A 20,999-nucleotide genomic window follows, 5' to 3' on the forward strand; every position below is an offset into this window, starting at 1 on the left:
AAATATGTGGTTTTAGATTTTAATGTTATTCAACGCTTCCGCCCTGCATCAGTTGGTTCAGAGACAGGCAAAGCTCCTGCATCATGTTTCGAGGAAGAAATTATGATGTTGTTCGAAGAGCCGCTCTCAGCGATGAGAAAGAGCAAGCGGTAATAGATGATCTAGAACGGAAGGTTAAGGCGCTCACCCTCCAATTGGCTGAAATGCATCATCAGCAAGAGCCCCATCATGGTCCTAGCCTACAGCGAGTGGAGGAAGTGACCGGTGATGAACAAAAAAACTTCCTTGGCGACAAGGAAGAAGGATTTCAAGGAGTTGCACATGATCCACGAGATTCGTTGGAATCCGTATTAAAGCTTGAAATCCCAAGATTTGATGGCATTTTTTCTTTTTCTGTGGTTGAGAAAAATAATGTTGCCTTGGATTGGAATCTACCACCAATTTATGATATTTATCCTGATGATGAGATCATATTATGTTCTAGTTATGTTGATTCATACTCTGTAAAAGCTTTATGCAGTCAGGTGGATCAACGACATCAACTTCACATTTTCAAAGCGCAAATATTTTTGAGTCCAATAGCAATTATGCCAAGATTATTTAAGTCGACGGATTATAAATATTTTCATCGACGAATTATTTATACAAGAACTAATACTGGCAAAATTCGAGGACGAATTTTTTCTGAGAAGGGGAGAATGGTGGAGTATTCATGGGATGAAAATATGCTTGGATATTTTCATTATTATTTAATATATTTTAATTACCTAGAAAGATATATTGTAATTAATTAAGATGTTTTCATTTATTAATAATATTTTAGAAATATAATTGTTTATTTAGGGATTTTATATATTAGTTTAGAAATCTCGTATTTTAAGAAATAAGTATTTTGATTATTTGTCTGGAAGTTATCTATATAAAGAGCTCCATGTTTTCATATTAGAGGAGAAGATTTTGATTAATTGAAAAGTAGTATTTTCCTTGAGAGTGGTATCTCGGAAACATGAGTTTTAGATTTTAATTCTATTCGACGCTTCCGCCCCGCATCAGTTATCAAAAGCTCTATATGGTCTAAGACAAGCTCCTCGAGCCTGGAATACAAAGTTAGATCAAATCTTAAGAGAAATCAGATTTGTTAAGTGCTCTAAAGAAACATCAGTATACAGAAGAGAAGAAAAGGGAACGCTTCTTGTGATTGCAGTCTATGTAGATGATCTATTTTTAACTGGCAACACCCTTAAGGTGATCAATGAGTTCAGGAGAGAAATTACATCAAAGTTTGAGATGTCAGACCTCGGAAAACTCACTTATTACCTTGGCATAGAAGTCCATCAAGGAGTAGATGGGATTCAGATTAAACAAGAAACTTATGCAAGGAGAATTCTGAAAGAAGCAGGACTTGAAACTTGTAATCCAACTAAGATACCAATGGAGTTTGGACTTAAAGTTTCAAAGGAACAAGAAGAAGCTGAGATTGATCCAACGAGTTATAGAAGAAATGTTGGATGCCTTAGATACTTGTTACACACAAGACCAGACTTGTCTTTCTCTGTGGGAGTAGCAAGACGTTATATGCAGAGTCCACGCAAGTCTCATGGTGATGTAATAAAGCAGATATTGAGATATCTAAGAGGACCAATCAATTATGGATTGAAGTATGGTCGAGGAGGATCAAAAAGAATTGTTGGGTATAGTGACAACAGTCATAATATTGACCAAGATGATGGAAAAAGTACAACTGGTCATATATTTTATCTAGGAGAAGCACCTATTACATGGTTTTTACAGAAGAAAGACATTATAGCCCTCTCTTCCTGTGAAGCTGAGTTTATGGCTGCAACAGAAGCATCTAAACAATCAATATGGCTTCAAGAACTGTTGGGTGAAATCAAAGGAAGAGAACCTGAAAAAGTTCTCATCAAGATTGATAATAAGTCTGCAATTTCACTCACTAAAAATCCAGTGTTTCATGGGAAGACGAAACACATTCACAAAAGGTATCATTTCATACGAGAATGCATCGAGAAGGAGGTCATTAACGTTGAACACATACCAGGAACTGAGCAGAAAGCAGATATATTGACAAAGGCATTATCTCGGATCAAGTTTGAAGAAATGAGACAATTGATTGGAGTACAAGATATGTCACGGATAAGGTTGAATCTTAACGGGGAGAATGTTGGTTAAACTTCAACATAGAAGTCACTAACAAGCTGGTTAGGACAAGATTAGGAAATTGATGTAATCCTAAGGGAATTAGAAGTCATCTAGTTCTAAGAAAAGGAAAGACATGTAATAAGGTAATAGGACTAGGAAAAGGAATTCATAGTTCTATATATATATATGATCACCAAAGTTGTGGTTGATCATATGAGCAAGATTAGAGCTTGTGTTTAGTTTTGAGAGATTTTCTAAACATCAATAAAGAGAGTTGTCTTTATATAAGCTAAGTTTCATCTTGCAGTTGCCATTAGATAATATCTAGCCTATGTAGCCAGTCCTCTAAGACCGTTCATAGCCCTCTCTCGACTACACTTGTATTATTCTTTTCCAGTCAATTGAGTTCGACTCAGGAAAGATTGGAATCCTTATGGCCTCCTTGGTATCTCTATTGTAATAAACAAGGCGGTCTGACCATTCTGATTGTATGAAGATTAGATTTGTCCCCGTAAGAGCTTCAAATGAAAGTTCTGGTTCTCCGTTCCGACGGATAGGCATAATTTCGATAACCTCTTTATCCCACGTAATGTTATCATCTGCGTCTTCATGAATTTTCCAAGGAGTACGAAATGGATCTAATACAGCTATGCAACCATAAATTTCTGTTAGCTCAACAGTTTGTAAAAACTTATCAAACAATGGATTCATGAGGTAATCAGGAATTGGAATCACTCTGAACTTTTAATAGTGTGAGTCATTGTCTGTGAATGTGTGAGCAGTACGTGTGAGGTTTAAGAGTTGAATGGGGGAGTATATATACTCAGGTCCCCTGTAACAGGAGAATAATATTTTCTAATCAATATCAAACCCTTAAACAATGTAGACATCAAAAATCTATCTTGATATCAGACTCAGAAATTTCAGTGATCGATCATAGCCTGTGATTTTTTCACTAACACCACCATTCCTTCATCATTAGCAATCATTTTTTTTGATCGGTGAAAGAGAGGTTTATTAAAGAAATAAGAATTGTAACAACCAGAATCGAAATAGAAAATTACAAAGGGATACACCTTTCAATTGAAAGAGTAAGGAGATGAGTCACATGACCCAAGGAGATCGAAATAGTCCCTTACAAGCTGTAAGAGGCCCAAGAGACACAAACTCATCAAAGCCCAAGACCAATTATAATACTAGGGATACCCGGATATGGACCACCCATGTAAAGTAGAGAGTTCCAACAAACATGAAACCCTAAGCAAAACAGTTTCATTACCAAAACTCGCCGCCGCTTCCGCCATTTGCACCTCCAATGCATCACCAACCATTACTAAGATTCGACGTGATATCAATATCAACAGAACCAGCACCCGATTAAGAACTCATGATGGAAGCCCTTCTTTACCAACACCATTGTTGGTTAAGAATTGAAAGTGAGAAAAACCCTGAATATCAACACAACCACCAGCACCATTAATTTCGATTAAGAACTGTGATGGAAGCCTTTTCATCTTCAGAAACCAGTACACCATTGTTGGTTTAGAACTGAAAATGAGGAATTACCCTAAATATCAGCAGAACCAGCACCATCAATGTCGATTGAGAAATGTGATGGAAGCCTTTTCATTTTCAGAAACCAGTACACCATTGTTGGTTTAGAACTGAAAATGATAAATGGGTGCAAGGGATGTGTAAGAGATGTAGGGGATGGGTGCAGGAGATCTATGAGAAGGGTAATAGCAATTGATTGATGGAAATTATATTAATTAGGTTGAAATCTATAGCAATTGGTTGCAAATGGTCTTGATTGATGAAATTGACATAGGATTTCTCTGATTATATGGATGATGAGGTAAAGAAATTGGTAGATTCACCATCAGTACCTCAAAGCTTCAAACTAAGATGAGATTGGCAGAGGAAAGTAGGAGATCCATGGATACCAACAAAACCCATTTCAATTGCCAAGAGAGACCTAATGATAAAACTATTAAAAATATAATTAAAAGAGAGCCTTGCTCGGATCTAGTTAGACTAGATCCGAGCAAACAAGGGGCGCCGGTGTTTTTCTCTACTGTAGTTTGAGTGTTTTTTAGAGAGGACATAGAAGTTTTTCCTAGGAAAAATGGAAGTATTTATAAAATAAAGTTATAAAATATCGGTCTCCAACTAATCTTGCTTAAACATGTTGAGCAGATATGGCAAGAAATAATTAGCACTTTCTCTTGGACTATCGAAGTAAGAATAATTTTTGAGAGTGATTTCATCACCAATCATCCCAACCACCACCATTATCATTAATTCATCATCAACTTGTTCTGTTGTTATGTTTCAGAGATTTAAAATGTTGATTCGGAAATGAAATCAACAAGGATTCGTGTTAATTTGATCCGAGTTTTTCTCTTAAAAGACCAAATTCATAGATCTGAGTTCTCTGCTTCTTCAACAATGGAAATCATCATTATCTTCTTCCATTAATGGTGTTTTTAGGTAAGAATTAGGGTTTATGTTTCGAATCTGATACTTCTACAACAACATAATAAGCATGTTCTAGATCTGAATTTTGGTCTCCTCAATCGTGTTCATGGCGATTTATTATCTTCGGTTTGATTTCGGTTGGTTTTTCAACTTAATTGGACGACGAAAACGACGCTGGTAATCTCTATCTCCATTTTTTGATTACTTCTGCTCTAAATCATGTGTTCAGTTCAAAATCAATTCATCTTCAAAGTTCAATTTCATCTTCATCTTAGTTTCAGATCATCAATTAGTTATGCCGGTGCTGCCTAAGGGGTTAGAGGAAGCATTCTATGTTTAATTTTGGATTCGAAGATAACTGTTGTTGGAAATTGGTAGATGTTAAGTTGTTCGTGTTGGTTTCTACTACCAAAGAGATGGGGGAACTTCCTTAAATTGTCCAGCTAAACATCCAAGGCCTCTGTTGCTGAATTTTGCTGCACTGGATGCTTAAATAGCTTTCTTCAGTTTCATTCATATTCTTTACTTCATCTCAGTCCTCTCCTAATGTATGGTGTTGATTGTCTTCTGCGCGTGTGAGGTGATAGAGTTAGGCATGAAGTATTGAAGTTGATTTTTGATTATGGGTATAATCTGCGGATTCGATTTGGGATTGAAGTTTTGTTGTTGAGTTTGCTTATGAGTTTGTATGCAACCTGTTGATAAGTTTGCATATATTTGGTATAAGCAACCTGTTTTTCACTCTCTATCTTAGTTAGGTCTTTTATGCCATTGCTGAATAATAATGGTGCTTCAGTAAGTACTTAGAATAGTGTTGAGGAGATCTCCCTGAGTGGTCATAGAAGACTTGGTGATTGCTAAGGTATGTTTGATTTGGCCTTTTGTTCTCTTGTTCAAGCTGCAACACTGTTTAATGTCCTACCTCCTACTATTGTGCTTCAATTTTCTACACCAACTGCATATACAATTCCAAGCCTGATGAGTCATTGTCAATATATTACTACATCAACTAGTGCTTCTGGCCTGCAATTTCTCTCACCTTACTATTCAAAAGCTGCAATCCACTATTAATATCCTGCTGCAACAATTTCCATTTGTTCAACCTGTGCAACAGGATGCTGCTACTTCTATTGATTGCTTATGTTTGGCTCCAGTTTTTATTGTTATCCCTGTCTATTTTTCGCTGCCAAATGCTCTGTGATCATCATCAACTGGACTTTGTTGCTGCCTCATACTGACATGCCTTTCATCTGCATCAATTAGTCATGTTATGCTCCTGCCACAATATTGTTTCTCCTGCAACTATTTCTGGCCTGTCTTTCTCATGTTTTCAGTTTCTACAGGTTTTGTATTGTGAGTGTAATGGCATGAGAATGAGAAGAGAATGTGTATGTGTTGTGAGTCATTGTCTGTGAGTGTGTGTATGCCAGTTCACTGTCCCTTTGTAAGGCACTTGAACTTGAGGGGGGATAATAGTGTGAGTCATTGTCTGTGAGTGTGTGAGGAGTACGTGTGAGGTTTAAGAGTTGAATGAGTGGAGTATATATACTCAGGTCCCCTGTAACAGAAGAATAATCTTTTCTAATCAATATCAAACCCTTAAACAATGTAGACATCAGAAATCTATCTCTTTTCATTCACACCTCTCTGATATTCCCATCGGAACCGCCAATATAAACAACTATCCAGATAAAAAGGATCTCCATAGCTACCCTGCAAATCAACTTCAAAACTTGTAAGGATGGGTGGAATCGCATCGATTCTTCTCCACGGATTTTTGCCAACCGTAAAGATTTCGAAAACCTTATTGGAAAAATAATTTCTACCTGTTATACAGATGACAATATGTTCATGACTCTGTGGATTATATCCAAAATCGATGTGGCTATGTTTCATTGAATTCATATTAACTTCAATCTAAGGTGATGATTCTCCAGTGATAGGGTTATATATGATAAATGCATCATTCGGCCGCCCGTTGAGGATAAAACATAGCAAACCACTCACAGTTTGTCTTGGTAACATATGCATTAAATAACAACCATTATCTAATTCTAATCTGTTAACACTTACTAATCCTCTATCAGGTGAACCGAGTCTGATTTCGAGAATTCCTCTTTCATTTTCTATCATTGACAGTAGTAATCTATGTTGACTGGTTTCAATTCCTCTAAGATTTAGTAAATCTTTCAAGTATTTCTATCGGACTGCTATGTCTCTCCGCTGTTCCTCTTCATTATTTTCTACCCACAACTCATGGCTCGAATTCACCCAATCGGCCCACCTCTGGTCGATAGCGTCCATCTGCCCATAATTACATTCCTCAAACCACTTGTAAGGCATTCTATTCTTAACTTTCCACCAATCTTTTAGTAACTCTTTCAAATCACAAACGTTGACGGATTCTTTGTTAAGATCTCTTTTATCTTCTCCGGTACTGTTAAAGCAACGGGGAACGCTTATCCCTTCAATTAATCGAATTTTAGGAGAAATCTTCTTCATAATTGCTCTCATCGCCATTCTTCTTCCTCTCTCGAAAACCCTAATAATCGAACCCTGATAGAAAAAAACGTTTTCCTCTCTCGAGAACCCTAATAATCAAGTATAACAGAACCCTAACAATAAAACACGTATGATAGGCTTGTTCGGGAAGTTAAATAATCCCTTAACTAAACTGGGTCATGAAATAACATGAAAGGTATTTTGTTTCGTTGCTGTTGTCATTGTCAACAAAATATTTCGCGTGCCCTGTACAAAGAATGATGGTGATGATGACGTGTAATGTATGTTCATCTTATATCACAAACCTTCAAGGTGATGTCAATGTACGACCGGTGGTCATTCAGTATGTATCCAAGCCAGTGACAGTTAACTGCTTGGTTAAGTAGCAGCGGAGACGATTCAACCTAAATTGTCCACACTGTTGGCGCAATGCGGAAATGTGATGGGTTTATGGAAATGAAATTAGGGAAAGAGACGTTGGGTAATTGAAAAGTGAGACTTATATTAATTTGGAAATGAAAATATTACAAAGGGAATTTTTAGTGTAGCACTTTGGCTCACTATGTTTATAAACACTTTGGCTCTTACTATTTTAGCTCTCACTCTCACTCACTCTCAATTCACTTGAGTTTTTATGATAATTACAAGTGAACCCATCGTCGCCTATTTATAGGCTTTGTGCACCGACCAATAGAAAAATCTGGAGATGAAACTTTCTGGACAACGTTTGCCGACCTAAGACTAGTTTAGAACATAACTTTCTATACCATGACCGAATGACCTAGAGACATAAAACACTCTAGAGTCTATGACTGACTTCGTAACTAGGAGAATGAGAAGAGTCTAGATATCTCTAGACTGGACCGATCCAAGGTAAGCCCATGGGTAGTTTATAGTTAGCTATCTAGATAATTCTACATTTACCCATCACAATTAACAAATATTTTTAATACCCCCTCTTAATTGTGATGTTGAGCTTATCTCTAAAATGATTGAATTTATCCACCGTGACTGCTTTTGTGAAAATGTCCGCATTTTGTTCTTGCGTCGGACAGAATTGGAGCTCGATTTCCTTGTTTTCTACTAACTCTCTGATGAAGTGATGTCGTAGCTCTATATGCTTCGTCCGTCCGTGGAACACTGGATTTTTTGTCATTGCAATTGTAGACATATTGTCACAGTAGATAGTTGTTGGTTCTTTTTGCTTTTGTTGTAGGTCGGTCATTATTCTTCTTAACCACACTGCTTCACATGCTGCACTTGTTGATGCTATGTACTCTGCTTCGGCTGACGATAATGCCACCGTGCTTTGCTTTTTAGAACTCCAAGAGATAACTTTTGTGCCCATACAGAAAACATAGCCTGATGTGCTCTTTCGGTCTTCAATAGAACCTGCCCAATCGCTATCTGTGAAGCCAATTAAATCATTATTTTTTTCTCTTGTATACTTGATGCCAAAATCCTTTGTTCCCTTGATGTATCGGAGAATTCTCTTTGCGGCTGCATAGTGTAACTTGCTTGGCTCGCTCATAAACCGTGAAACAATGCTGGTTGCATTGACGATGTCTGGTCTTGTATTTGTTAAGAATATCAGTGAGCCGACTAGACTTCTGAATAAGGTTGGATCTACTTTTGGCGCTCCATCATTTTTTACCAAATTCTCATTAGTACCCATTGGAGTTGCAATTGGTTTGCAATCCATCATGTTGAACCTTTTCAGTAAGTCTTCTGCATATTTTTCTTGAGAAATGAATATTTCTTCCGGAGATTGTTTTACTTGAATCCCAAGAAAATATCGCATAAGTCCTAAGCCTGTCATCTCATATTCTTTCATCATTTCCTTCTTAAATTTTTCTGCCATCTCTTGTTTTGTGCTGGCGTAAATTAAATCATCAACGTAGAGACAGACAATTAGGAAATCCGTACCTTGTTTTCTGATGTAGAGGGATGGCTCACTTGAACTTTTCTCAAATCCATTATCTCGGAAATACTTGTCGATTTTGTTGTTCCATGCACGCGGTGCTTGATTCATGCCATATAGTGCTTTGCGAAGACGATATACCATTTTTTCTTTTCCTTTTCGGATATATCCTTGAGGTTGTTCAACGTACACCTCTTCTTCAAGTTCTCCGTTTAGGAACGCCGACTTTACGTCCAATTGGTAGACTTTGATTTTGAGTTGAGCTGCTAGGGATAACACCATCCGGATTGTTTCCATGCGAGCGACTGGGGCGAATGTCTCGTTGTAGTCAATTCCTGGTTGCTGGGAATATCCTTTTTCAACTAGCCTTGCTTTGTGCTTTTGAATTGACCCATCTTCATTTTATTTTTTCTTGTAGACCCATTTCAGACCAATTATTTCTTTGTCAATTGGATGATTAACAATCTCCCATGTCTTATTTTTCTCGATTACTCGCATTTCTTCGTCCATGGCGTTTCTCCATTTTTCTTCTTTTGCCGCTTCCTCATATCTTTGAGGCTCTAGTGCTATAAATGCACAATTAGATATTTCATAAATATCTCTTAGGGAACACACCTTTCTTGGTGGGGCACTTTCTTCCGATGAACTTGGACTTTGTTGTGTTGGACTAGGAGACCTCGGGCTTGCTGGTGGAGTACTTTCTTCCTGATGTGGCTGATCTGGCTCGTCTTCAATGAGTAGTGGTAACTCGTCTTCAATGTCTAGTTCATCATTGCAGTCCCATGATTTGAATTCATCAAAGATAACATCTCTTGAAATTACCAGTTCCTTTGTATCTGGCTTTATAAGTCTATAGGCTTTAGACTCTTCGCTGTATCCGATGAATATAAGCTTTTCTCCTTTTTCATCGAAATTTTCTCTATGTTGGGATGGAATATGTGAGTATGCTACGCAACCAAAAATTCTGAAAGAAGTTACCTCGGGCTTTTTCTTATGCCAAACTTCATATGGAGTCTTGTTGAGAACTGCCTTTGTTGGAGAACGGTTAAGGATGTAAACCGCCGTGTTGACTGATTCTTCCCAGTAGCTATTGGGTAGCTTCCTTGCTTTTAGCATACTCCGAGCCATTTCCACGATCGTACGATTTTTCCTTTCCGCGACACCTTTGTTGTGGAGTGTATCAGACAATGAGCTCCTTTTTAATTCCATTTTCTTTGCAGTAGTTGATAAACTCTTTTGAAGTAAATTCTCCACCACGGTCTGTACGGAAGACTTTCAATTGATGGCCACTTTTCTTCTCTGCCAGCGCCTTGAATTCTAGGAATTTATTGAATGCCTCGGACTTTTTCTCGAGAATGTACACCCACATCATCCTGGTATAATCGTCCACGAATAAGAGAAAATATCTTCTGTTGTTGAGTGAAGTTGTTCTTTTCGGACCGCAGATATCAGCGTGCACCAATTCGAGGGGCCTTCTTGCTCTCCACGATGTCTTCGTAAATGGAAGTCTATGAAACTTCCCTAGAATACAAACTTCACATACTTTATCTCCACCGTCGATATTGGGAAGACAAATTACCATGCCTTTTGATTTCAGAACCTTTAAGGATCTGTAGTTGAGATGCCCGTATCTCAAATTCCATAGCTTTCCTTCGTCAATATGGTTTATACTCATTGCACAATTTTCAATTGATGGCATAAATAAGGGAAAGACAAAATTTCCTGACATTTTTACTTTTGCCACAAATTGCTTATTAATTTTATCATAAATTGTGCATTCTCCGTCTTCGAAATGTAGTGAGTACCCTTTTCTTATAAGTTGTCCAACACTTAATAAATTTTGAGCTAGGCCAGGAACATAAAGAACATTAGATATGTATCGAGTTTTACCTGACCTTGTACGTACATATATGACTCCTCTTCCTTCAACATTCTGGAACTTTCCATCTCCGAGCTTGACCGGTGGAATCTCTTGTTCCTCCAATTTTACGAAATATTGTTTGTTTCCTGTCATATGGATGCTACATCCGCTGCCGACGTACCATATACATTGCGCTTCTTGTTGCGAGGTGAGGCAGGAATAAAATACTTGCTTTTGAGAATCATTTTTCTCGGAATAGTTAGCTTCGTTGAGCCAACAATCTTTTTCCATGTGATTTAATTTATCACACTTGGTGCACTTGTACTTGCAATTTTCAGTTGCATGGCCAAACTTTTTGCAAACATTGCATCGGAGATTTGAGGAGTAATTTTTTTCGTACCTTTTGTTGTTGTTTATATAACCTCCTTTTCCTCTTCCACGTCCGTGGTAGAAATTACTGGGTCCTTGAGTTGACGTCGACCCTTTCTCGTACTGCGAGTTGGATGACGATCCCCCTCTGGAGCTTTCTTTTCTGGCTTCCATATTTTTCTTTTCACTGAAATTTATTTTTGATTGAAACGCCTACTCCAACGGTTGCTCCGCGAACCTATTTTTCCTTTTCTCGTTTGCCTTGAGTGAACCCATTAATTCGTGTACCGAGAGAGTCGATAAATTTTTGGACTCTTCAATGGCAACGACGATGTGATCGAATTTGAACAGTAAGCTCCTTAAAATCTTTTCTACAACTCTTTTATTTTCTATGGTATCTCCATAACTACTAATTTGATTTACTATACCATTAACTCTTGAAAAGAAATTCTGGATAGTTTCATTTTCTTTCATAAGTAGATTATCAAAATCTCGCCATAAATTTTGTAGTTTAATGGAGATTACCTTTTCTGATCCTTGGAATGCTACTTTGAGAATATTCCAGGCCTCCTTCGAAGTTTTCCCCACCGAAATTCGAGGAAAAATTGTTTTGCTTACCCCTTGTTGTAGAAATAGTAGTGCTTTAGCATCCTTCTTCTTGTTTTCCTTGTACTCATTTTTCTCTGCATCCGTCCATGACGATAGAGCTTCTGCCGTCTCGGGTACCTTATAACCATATTCTACAAAATCCCATAAGTCTTGTGAAATGAATAATGTTTTCATTTGTAAACTCTAATAATCATAACTCTCACCATCAAAAATTGGAATTAGACTTTGGGCATAATTGAAACCTTGAATACTTTGGTTAATTGCCATGGGTAGAGTTTTAGGATTATTGGGTTAGGTTTGCTCTGATACCAAATTTGTTGGCGCAATGCGGAAATGTGATGGGTTTATGGAAATGAAATTATGGAAAGCGATGTTGGTTAATTGAAAAGTGAGGCTTATATTAATTTGGAAATGAAAATATTACAAAGGGAATTTTTAGTGTAGCACTTTGACTCACTATGTTTATAAACACTTTGGCTCTTACTATTTTAGCTCTCACTCTCACTCACTCTCAACTCACTTGAGTTTTTATGATGATTACAAGTGAACCCATCGTCGCCTATTTATAGGCTTTGTGCACCGACCAACAGAAAAATCTGGAAATGAAACTTTCTGGACAACATTTGCCGACCTAAGACTAGTTTAGAACAGAACTTTCTAGACCATGACCGAATGACCTAGAGACATAAAACACTCTAGAGTCTATGACTTACTTCGTAACTAGGAGAATGAGAAGAGTATAGATATCTCTAGACTAGGCCGATCCAAGGTAAGACCATGGGTAGTTTATAGTTAGCTATCTAGATAACTCTATATTTACCCATCACAATTAACAAATATTTTTAACACACACAACTCTTAAAATTATTTAGGTTGTTAATTCAAACTAAATTTTATACTTTTTGAGGGTAAGGATATCGTCCTGGCACAAAAAATCAGTCATCAGATTATAATCCTATGGCTCAAAAACCAGTGATATCACGTCCACAATCAAGCACTTTTAAGTCCTTTGCCCTCTGGCTCCTAAACTAGTCATACAGTTAACTTAAGGAAAAAACATTAACAATTAGCTTTTAACCCTTTATTTCATTTTTGGGTTTTGTTATCTTGTGCATCAAGAGCCAATCATTGGCATGCGAAAGTGTAAAAAACTATAAAATATAAGAGAGAATGATTTTTTGCATTTGGGAATGCAAAATTCATGGATTTTTGAACTTCTCTCTCTACAAATGCATTCTCCAATACAAAAACTCATTCTCTCAAATATTTTATAGTTTTTACACTTTTTCATGCCAATAATTGATTCTTATCTTGTACGTGGATGCACAAGATAACAAAATCCTTCATTTTTTTGGAGGAAAATTGAGATTGTTGGCGAAGAACCAATTCGAAATAATGAGAGACGTTTGTTCACAACCTCAACTGCCTCTGCATTTGACGTGGAAAAAACGATCCAAACATGTGAATATCAATCTTTTTTAAAAAATTTACCTCGTTGCACATTACAATGTCTAGAAACTAGTTATTTAAGAAGCCGAGGCCTATGGTGCTTTAGTGGGCATTGAGTTGGCAGTTGTAAAAGGAGCTTCAAACATTATTCTGGAAGGTGATGTCAGTCACTTAGACATTTACGATCCAATAGGCTTTACGTTTTTACCATCCCTATGTATTACTCACCTCTTGCAGCTGAGTTTTTCTCATTTAGGCATGTTGCGTTCTTCTCTTTGTTTTTCCTTTGAGGTTTTTTTTCCTTATATCAATTAAAAAGAAAGTGAAAAGAAAAAAGAACTAGTTAATTATTGTTGGAAGTTAAACCAAGATATGGAGATTTGGTTTGTGGATCAACATATGATGTTGATCCAGTCCAAGTGGATCAACTGCTGCAGTTGACGCAGTCAAGTTGGATCAACATATGATGTTGACACACTGTGCGATATTTGGAAGTTGGAGTTAACTAGAAGAGCAAGTTGTGTCGGTTGTTTGTTTTAGAGTTTTACTATGTTTAGAGTTTCTTTGTGTTTCTAGAAGTGTGTTTTATTTGGAGTTTGATTTTATTAGGAAAATACTTTGAGTGATTGTCAAGTTTGTGAGACTATAATTAGGTTGTTAAGCCATGAGAGAATGTACACCAAACTGATTATCAATGTAATCGTTTATTTGCTTCCGCGTGTGCTCTCCTCTCTCTTGATCGATCATACATTTGGTATCAGAGCAAGGTGAGAGGAAGAGAGTGGAGAGGGAGAAAGTTGTTTAAAGAAAAATTGTGAGAAGTTTGAAGGTGTTGCGTTGGTGTTCTTAATATTCATGAAGGATTTGTTCGTCTGAGGCTTGAAGTAAAAAAAAAAAAAACAAGGTCGAAAGTTAGGGTTCTAAAAAAGCTGATGTTATCATCTGTTGTGAAGCTAAGAAGAAGAAAATTGGGTCTGTTTTCGGAAATTCTTATGAGTTTTAAAATTCATACGAGTGTTTAAAAAAAAAAAGAAGTTGAAGGCTTGTTAAGTCTTGTTGTTGTTCCGGACTTGTTATTTACGCAGGAGAATATCAGTTGAAAACTGATTTGTTGTTGTTGTTTGGTCACAAGGGAAAACCGTGAAAGTAGTCTTCAAATGTTGCTGTGGTTGGTGTGTTTTTTCACCAGAGTTTGATATTTTTTTTATTTTAAAAAAAAAGATCGTGTTGTTTTCCTGTGCTGGAAAGAAGACGTAAGAGAATGTTGAAGTCGAGATTTGATCGTGATGGTGACTGAACATGAGAGTCAGGAAAGCTGAGGTTGTTGCCCTAGATTCCGTGGACGTGTTGGAATTGGAGGCCAAGGATGCATATGGTTAGGGTTTGGAGAAGAGAAGGTGGATGTTGTTCTGATTTTTCGGAGCAAACTGGTGGTAACATCTAAGGTTCCAGTGACGGTAGTTTAGGTATCTCGTATAGTTTGGGAGTGATTGAAGGTTTGTTACAGTATGTGATGTGTTACAAAGAACAGTCACAGTCAGCAATTGTTATAGAAGAAGTTGTTACGGTGGAGTTGTAACAGATTAACAGAAGCGTGACAAAAGAATGGTCACAGTTTGTGACAGTAGATGACAATAAAAACGTGTGATTTTTTCTGTCAGAGACGTTGCAGATAGCAGATTTGTTGTTTGTTGAGGTAAGAAGTTTTTGGGTAAGTGGTTGAGTCGAAGGGTTAAGTCATGGATTCGAAAAAGACGAAAGGATTAAAGTTGGTATTGTAGTCCGAGGATTGGTACAGTTTGATAGAGGATCAAAGCTGGTATTGCAGTCAGGACTAGTACAGTTTGATTAAGTTGGTCGAATTCAAAAGCTTAGAATGACAAGGAATGCTTGGATGGTTATGTTTGAGCTTAAGGGAGGATGGTATCATGTTAAGCTCAAACATGGTGATTGAAGAGTTTGTGGCAGAAACTTGGAAGTCTTACAAAGTGTGGCAGACTTTGTGTTAGTTATTGCTTGAGGCAGAAGCGTAACAATAGAAAGATTGTGAGAGAATCTTGAAGAACAAAGAAGTGTGAAGTTTTCGCAACAATAGCGGAATGGAACAAGAGTAAAAGAAACAACAACAAGGTTACGAAGAAAGAGAAGATTAATCAACAGGTGGTGATGAAAGTGTGAAGAGAAGAGACGTCACAAGGTTGTGCTCGTGAGTTGTGTGAAGGAATCCCAGTGGGGATTTCGATAGAGTTGTGTGAAGCAATCCCAGTGGGGATTTGGCTAGAGTTGTGAAGATATTCCAGTGTGGAATTTGTGTTTGGTTGAGTTGCAGTTGGTACTGTAATTTAAGAAGAGAGTGATCAACAAAAGGAGGTTATAATACCTATGAGTTGAGGAGAACATCAAAAACATTAACAAGGTTGTGATCGTGAAGATATGGCAACATGTGTACTTTAGAAGAGAAGAAAGGTTTGTGAACTCTGAAAAGATCAGTTCTAGACATCACTAACTGTCGGTTGTGAATCTTGTTAAAGTAACATGTGAAGAGAATATTAAAAGAAGAAGATGAACTACAATGCTCGGTGTTGAGTTAAAGAATTTGGTTTTATGTTTGGTTATCAAGTTGTATAGAGCACAATGAGGTGTTTCTAGCTTGTTAAGGTTTGTGTTCCTCTGCGATGAAGAAGAATGTGAAGTGAGTGTTTGATGATTGTTGTGAAGAAGATTGGTTTCTGAATTGAGTTTGATAATGATGACGAAATTGTGGTATGAGAAAAGACAAGAACGTGCAAACGTTTATCAATGGAAGAAGAGGAATAGAAAATGATAAAAGACAAGGACGTGCAAACGTTTATCAATGGAAGAAGAGGGTTAGTGGAATTCTCGTTGAATGATATCTTGGTTTAAGGGAAGATGTTGGAAGTTAAACCAAGATATGGTGATTTGGTTCGTGGATCAACATATGATGTTGATCCAGTCCAAGTGGATCAACTGCTGCAGTTGACGCAGTCAAGTTGGATCAACATATGTTGTTGACACAATGTGCGATATTTGGAAGTTGGAGTTAACTAGAAGAGCAAGTAGTGTCGGTTGCTTGTTTTAGAGTTTTACTATGTTTAGAGTTTCTTTGTGTTTTTATAAGTGTATTTAGAGTTTGATTTTATTAGGAAAGTACTTTGAGCGATTGTCAAGTTTGTGAGACTATAAATATGCTGTTAAGCCATGAGTGAATGCATACCAAACTGATTATCAATGTAATCGTTTATTTGCTTCCGCGTGTGCTCTCCTCTCTCTTGCTCGATCATACAATTATTAACTCAGCAGATATATCCCAAAGCGTAACTACATATCAGATTTTAAAGAAAAAATGCAATGGACAAACCCTCATAGGATAGCTCCATCGAGAAAAATCTAGCCTATGTAGCCAGTCATATCCCAAAGCTGTTCATATCACTCTCGACTATACTTGTATTATCCTATCCCACTCACATTGGCTACAATCGGGAAAGATTGGAAATTTTATGCACTCCTTGGTGTCTCGGTTGTAATAAAAAATGCTATCTGACATTTCTGCTCGTAGTAAGATTAGATTAGTACCTGTAAGAGCTTCAATTGAAAGATCATTTTTCTACTCCAGTAGTTGGTAGGCACGTAGATTATCTCCTCAACCCACTTAATGGTACCATCTGCATCTTCATGAATTGTCCATAGAGAAATTCGAATTTCATTTATCCCATCATACCAATCTATTACAGCCATACGCCCATCAATTTCTGTTAACTGAACAGTTTGGCACCGCCAGTGTTCCAAGTACTCGAAATTAGGAATTGGAATAACTCTGAACTTTTCAGATACAATATCGAATATCATTAATTGTTCTGGTTTACTTGTTTCATGTGGCCGGTATCGCCAATATATACAACCATCTACATAGAAAGGCGCTGCAAAATTCATAGCCATGGTTGGAATGGCGTCGATTCTTTTCCATGTATTGTTGCCAACAGCAAAGACTTCAACAACTTGATCTGAACCACAAGTATTACTTAAAATGCAGATGAATTTATGTTCATGACTCTGTGGATTAAATCCAAACGCAACGCCGATACATTTCCCCGGTTTTTTATTAATTTTAATCCAAGGTGATCTTTCTCCAGTGATAGGGTTATATATGAAAAATGCGTCATAACTTTTGTTGGTAAAACATAGGAAACCACTCACAGTTTGACTTGGTAATGAATAGTACCATGAATAAGAACCAGGATCTAATACTAATCTGTTAATACTTACTAGACCTCTATCAGGTGAACCAGTTTTGAATTCGACAATTCTTCCTTGTGATTTCGACAATTCTTCGGGTAGGATCAGTTTCATAGACAGTAGTAGTCTATGATCACTGGTTTCAATTCCTTGACGACGCAGTAAATCTTTCAAGTATGTCCAATGCATATTGAGGTCTCTCCGCTGTTCATCTTCATTCTTTTCCTCCCACAACTTACGGCTCGATTCCACCCAATTCTTCCACCTTAGGTCTATGTCGTCTCTCTTCATTGGTCAAACTTTCTGAAACCGCTCGTATAACGTTGTTTTCCTAACTTTGAACCCATCTTTGGTTCTTTTCCTAACTTTGGACCCGTCTTTCTGCAGCTTTTCCGATTCGCAAACGTTGACAGCTGCTTTTTTATTGAGATCTCTTCTATCTTTTATAATATTACTACTAAAGCAACGCGGAGCCCTTATTCCTTCCGTGAATTGAATTTTAGGAGAAAACTTCTTCATAATTGCTCTCATCGCGATTCTTCTCCCTCCCTTCTTTCTCTGTCTGTATCCCTCTCTTGAACCTAGTAGTGAGTCTAACAGAACCCTAATAAAAAAAAAACACATGAAAGCCAAAGGCTTGGCCCGAAATAAAAGACTGGTTTCAATTCCTTCACGATGTAGTAAATCTTTCAAGTATTTCCATCGCATATTTATGTCTCTCCTTTGTTCCTCTGCATTCTTTTCCTGCCACAACTCATGGGTCGAATACACCCACCTATCGCACCTCTTGTCCATTTCGTTCTCATCCCAACACGTTCTTTTCCTAACTTTCCACCCATCTTTTAGTAGCTCTTCCAAATCACAAACTTTGACGGCTTCGTATTAAGATCTCTTCTATCTTCAAATGTACCGTTAAAGCAACGCGGAATCCTCATTCCTTCCATTAATCGAATTTTAGGAGAAATCTTCTTCATAATTGCTCTCATCGCCATTCTTCTCTCCTGGTCTCCCTCTCGAGAACCCTAATAATCAAGTCTAGCAGCAGTTACAGCACCCTAGTAGGTAAAAAATGAATGCTTGATAGGCTTGGACCGAATGTGTGTCTATTAGGTTGGCTTCTCGTCCATTCAGTCAATACCCAAGCCAATGCAAGTAAACTTCTCGGTTAAGTCAATGACAGTCCCTTAACTTATCAGGGTCAGTAAATATAATTACTCCTTGACCTCCCTGATCTGTATAATATATGTTGAGATTATTAGTCCCACATAGTATGGACAATCTAAGATCCTGTGATTTATAACTCTATGGGCCTCTCCACTCATAGCCAATTGGTTTTGAGTTGGATGTCCGTATTCTAACATGGTATCAGAGCAGGCTATTTGCGACGAGTCGTTTGACCGCGCCTTTACTCCGCGTCACCCGATTTATTGTCCACGTGTTAGACCCAACGAGGCTACACGTGAGGGGGCGTGTTGAGATTATTAGTCCCACATAGTATGGGCAATCTAAGATCCTGTGATTTATAACTCTATGGGCCTCTTCACTCATAGCCAATTGGTTTTGAGTTGGATGTCTGTATTCTAACAATATATGCATTAGGGTTTTGGCTATGAACAAGGGTTTTGGCATCGCTTAATAATGAGTTTGTTATCGAATGGCGAGTGCAATCAAGGTTATAGTAAGATCCCTACTTCAAAAGGAGTTCAAGAAAAGGCATCAAATTATGGTACTACTGATGGCCGTCAAGGGTGCAATATCCACAAAACCTCATCTTATATCAAAAACCTTCCTAGGAAAGAATTTGGTTTCGTGTCATGGGTTGCTTGGGGATGAGTTTGTCTTCCAGTGGCAATTGTAAGAAAAAATCCTTACTTCCATAGAAGGGGAAAAGAATGATGGAGCTAATGATGACCGCCCATGCAGAATCCGCAGAAACTATATATAGAGTTTAAAGAAGGATTCTAGTTTGGATGTGTATATCTTAAGCCAAAGTGTTTTGTCCCGCATCGCCTAGATTATTTTTAATTGAAAGTATAAAACTATTATAATTATTGCTAGGTCATATCAAGCTGTTATGTAAATAATACAAAGCTATTGTAATTGTAATAGAACTACGTAGGGTTTGATCCCAGCGATGGGTACGTAGGCAGCCGAGTACGGTGCAGTCCATATTCTTTTTCCTTTTTTGCCTGGATACTTGTTCTTGCAAGTTGCTTGTAATATGCATGTGCAAAATTTTGAAGTTTGTGGCGAGAGACATACTATGAAATTAATTTTTTGTGATCAACTGATTTGTGCAAGTTCAAGAGATTTTGACACCATGTACGATCGGGTATTCAGTCAATACCTAAGTCAATACAGTAAACTGATTGGTTAAGTACCAGGAGAGATGATTCAACTGAAATTGTCCACACCTCCCAAACATGAAAGATCCAATTGGTAAGATTTCAATGTTTAAATTCAAAATAGCTCATTAAAAAAATTCTGCAGCACCCATAATTACCAAAACAGATAGAAAAAAAAAATGTAATGGATATACCCAAATCACAAGATAAGGTCGGTATCTAGCCTATCCAGCCTGTCATCTAGACTACACTTGTATTATCCTTTTCCAGTCAATTGAGTTCGACTCAGGAAAGATTGGAAATCTTATGACCTCCTTGGCATCTCTATTGTAATAAACAAGGTTGTCTGACCATTCTGATTGTGTGAAGATTAGATTTGTCCCCGTAAGAGCTTCAAATTAAAGTTCTGGCTGTCCGTTCCAATGGGTAGGCATAATATCAATAGTCTCTTTATCCCACGTAATGTTACCATCTGCTGCTTCATGAATTTTCCACAGAGAACCATATGGATCTAATACAGCTATGCATCCATCAATTTCTGTTATCTCAACAGTTTGTGCAAACTTATCAAACAATGGATTCATGACGAAATCAGGAACTGGAATCACTCTGAACTTTTCATTTACAATGTCAAATCTCATTATTAATTCTAGTTCACCTTTCTGATATTCCCGTCGGAACCGCCAATATAAACAACCATCTACATAATAAGGATCTTCATGACTATCCTGCAAATCAAGTTCAAAACTTATAGGGATGGGTGGAATCACATCAATTCTTCTCCATGCATTTTTGCCAACAGTAAAGATTTCAACAACTTGATCTTAAAAAGAATTATTACCTGTTATGCAAACGACTTTATGTTCATTAACTTCGATCCAAGGTGATAATTCTCCAGTGATAGGGTTGTATATGATAAATGCATCATTCGGCCTATTGCGGATAAAACTTAGTGTAGGATCGAGCAAGAGAGAGGAGAGTACACGCGGAAGCAATAAAACGATTACATTGATAATCAGTTTGGTGTACATTAACTTATGGCTTAACAACC

The sequence above is a fragment of the Papaver somniferum genome, chromosome 5 (genome assembly GCF_003573695.1).
Source record: "Papaver somniferum cultivar HN1 chromosome 5, ASM357369v1, whole genome shotgun sequence".
Lineage (NCBI taxonomy): Eukaryota > Viridiplantae > Streptophyta > Magnoliopsida > Ranunculales > Papaveraceae > Papaver > Papaver somniferum.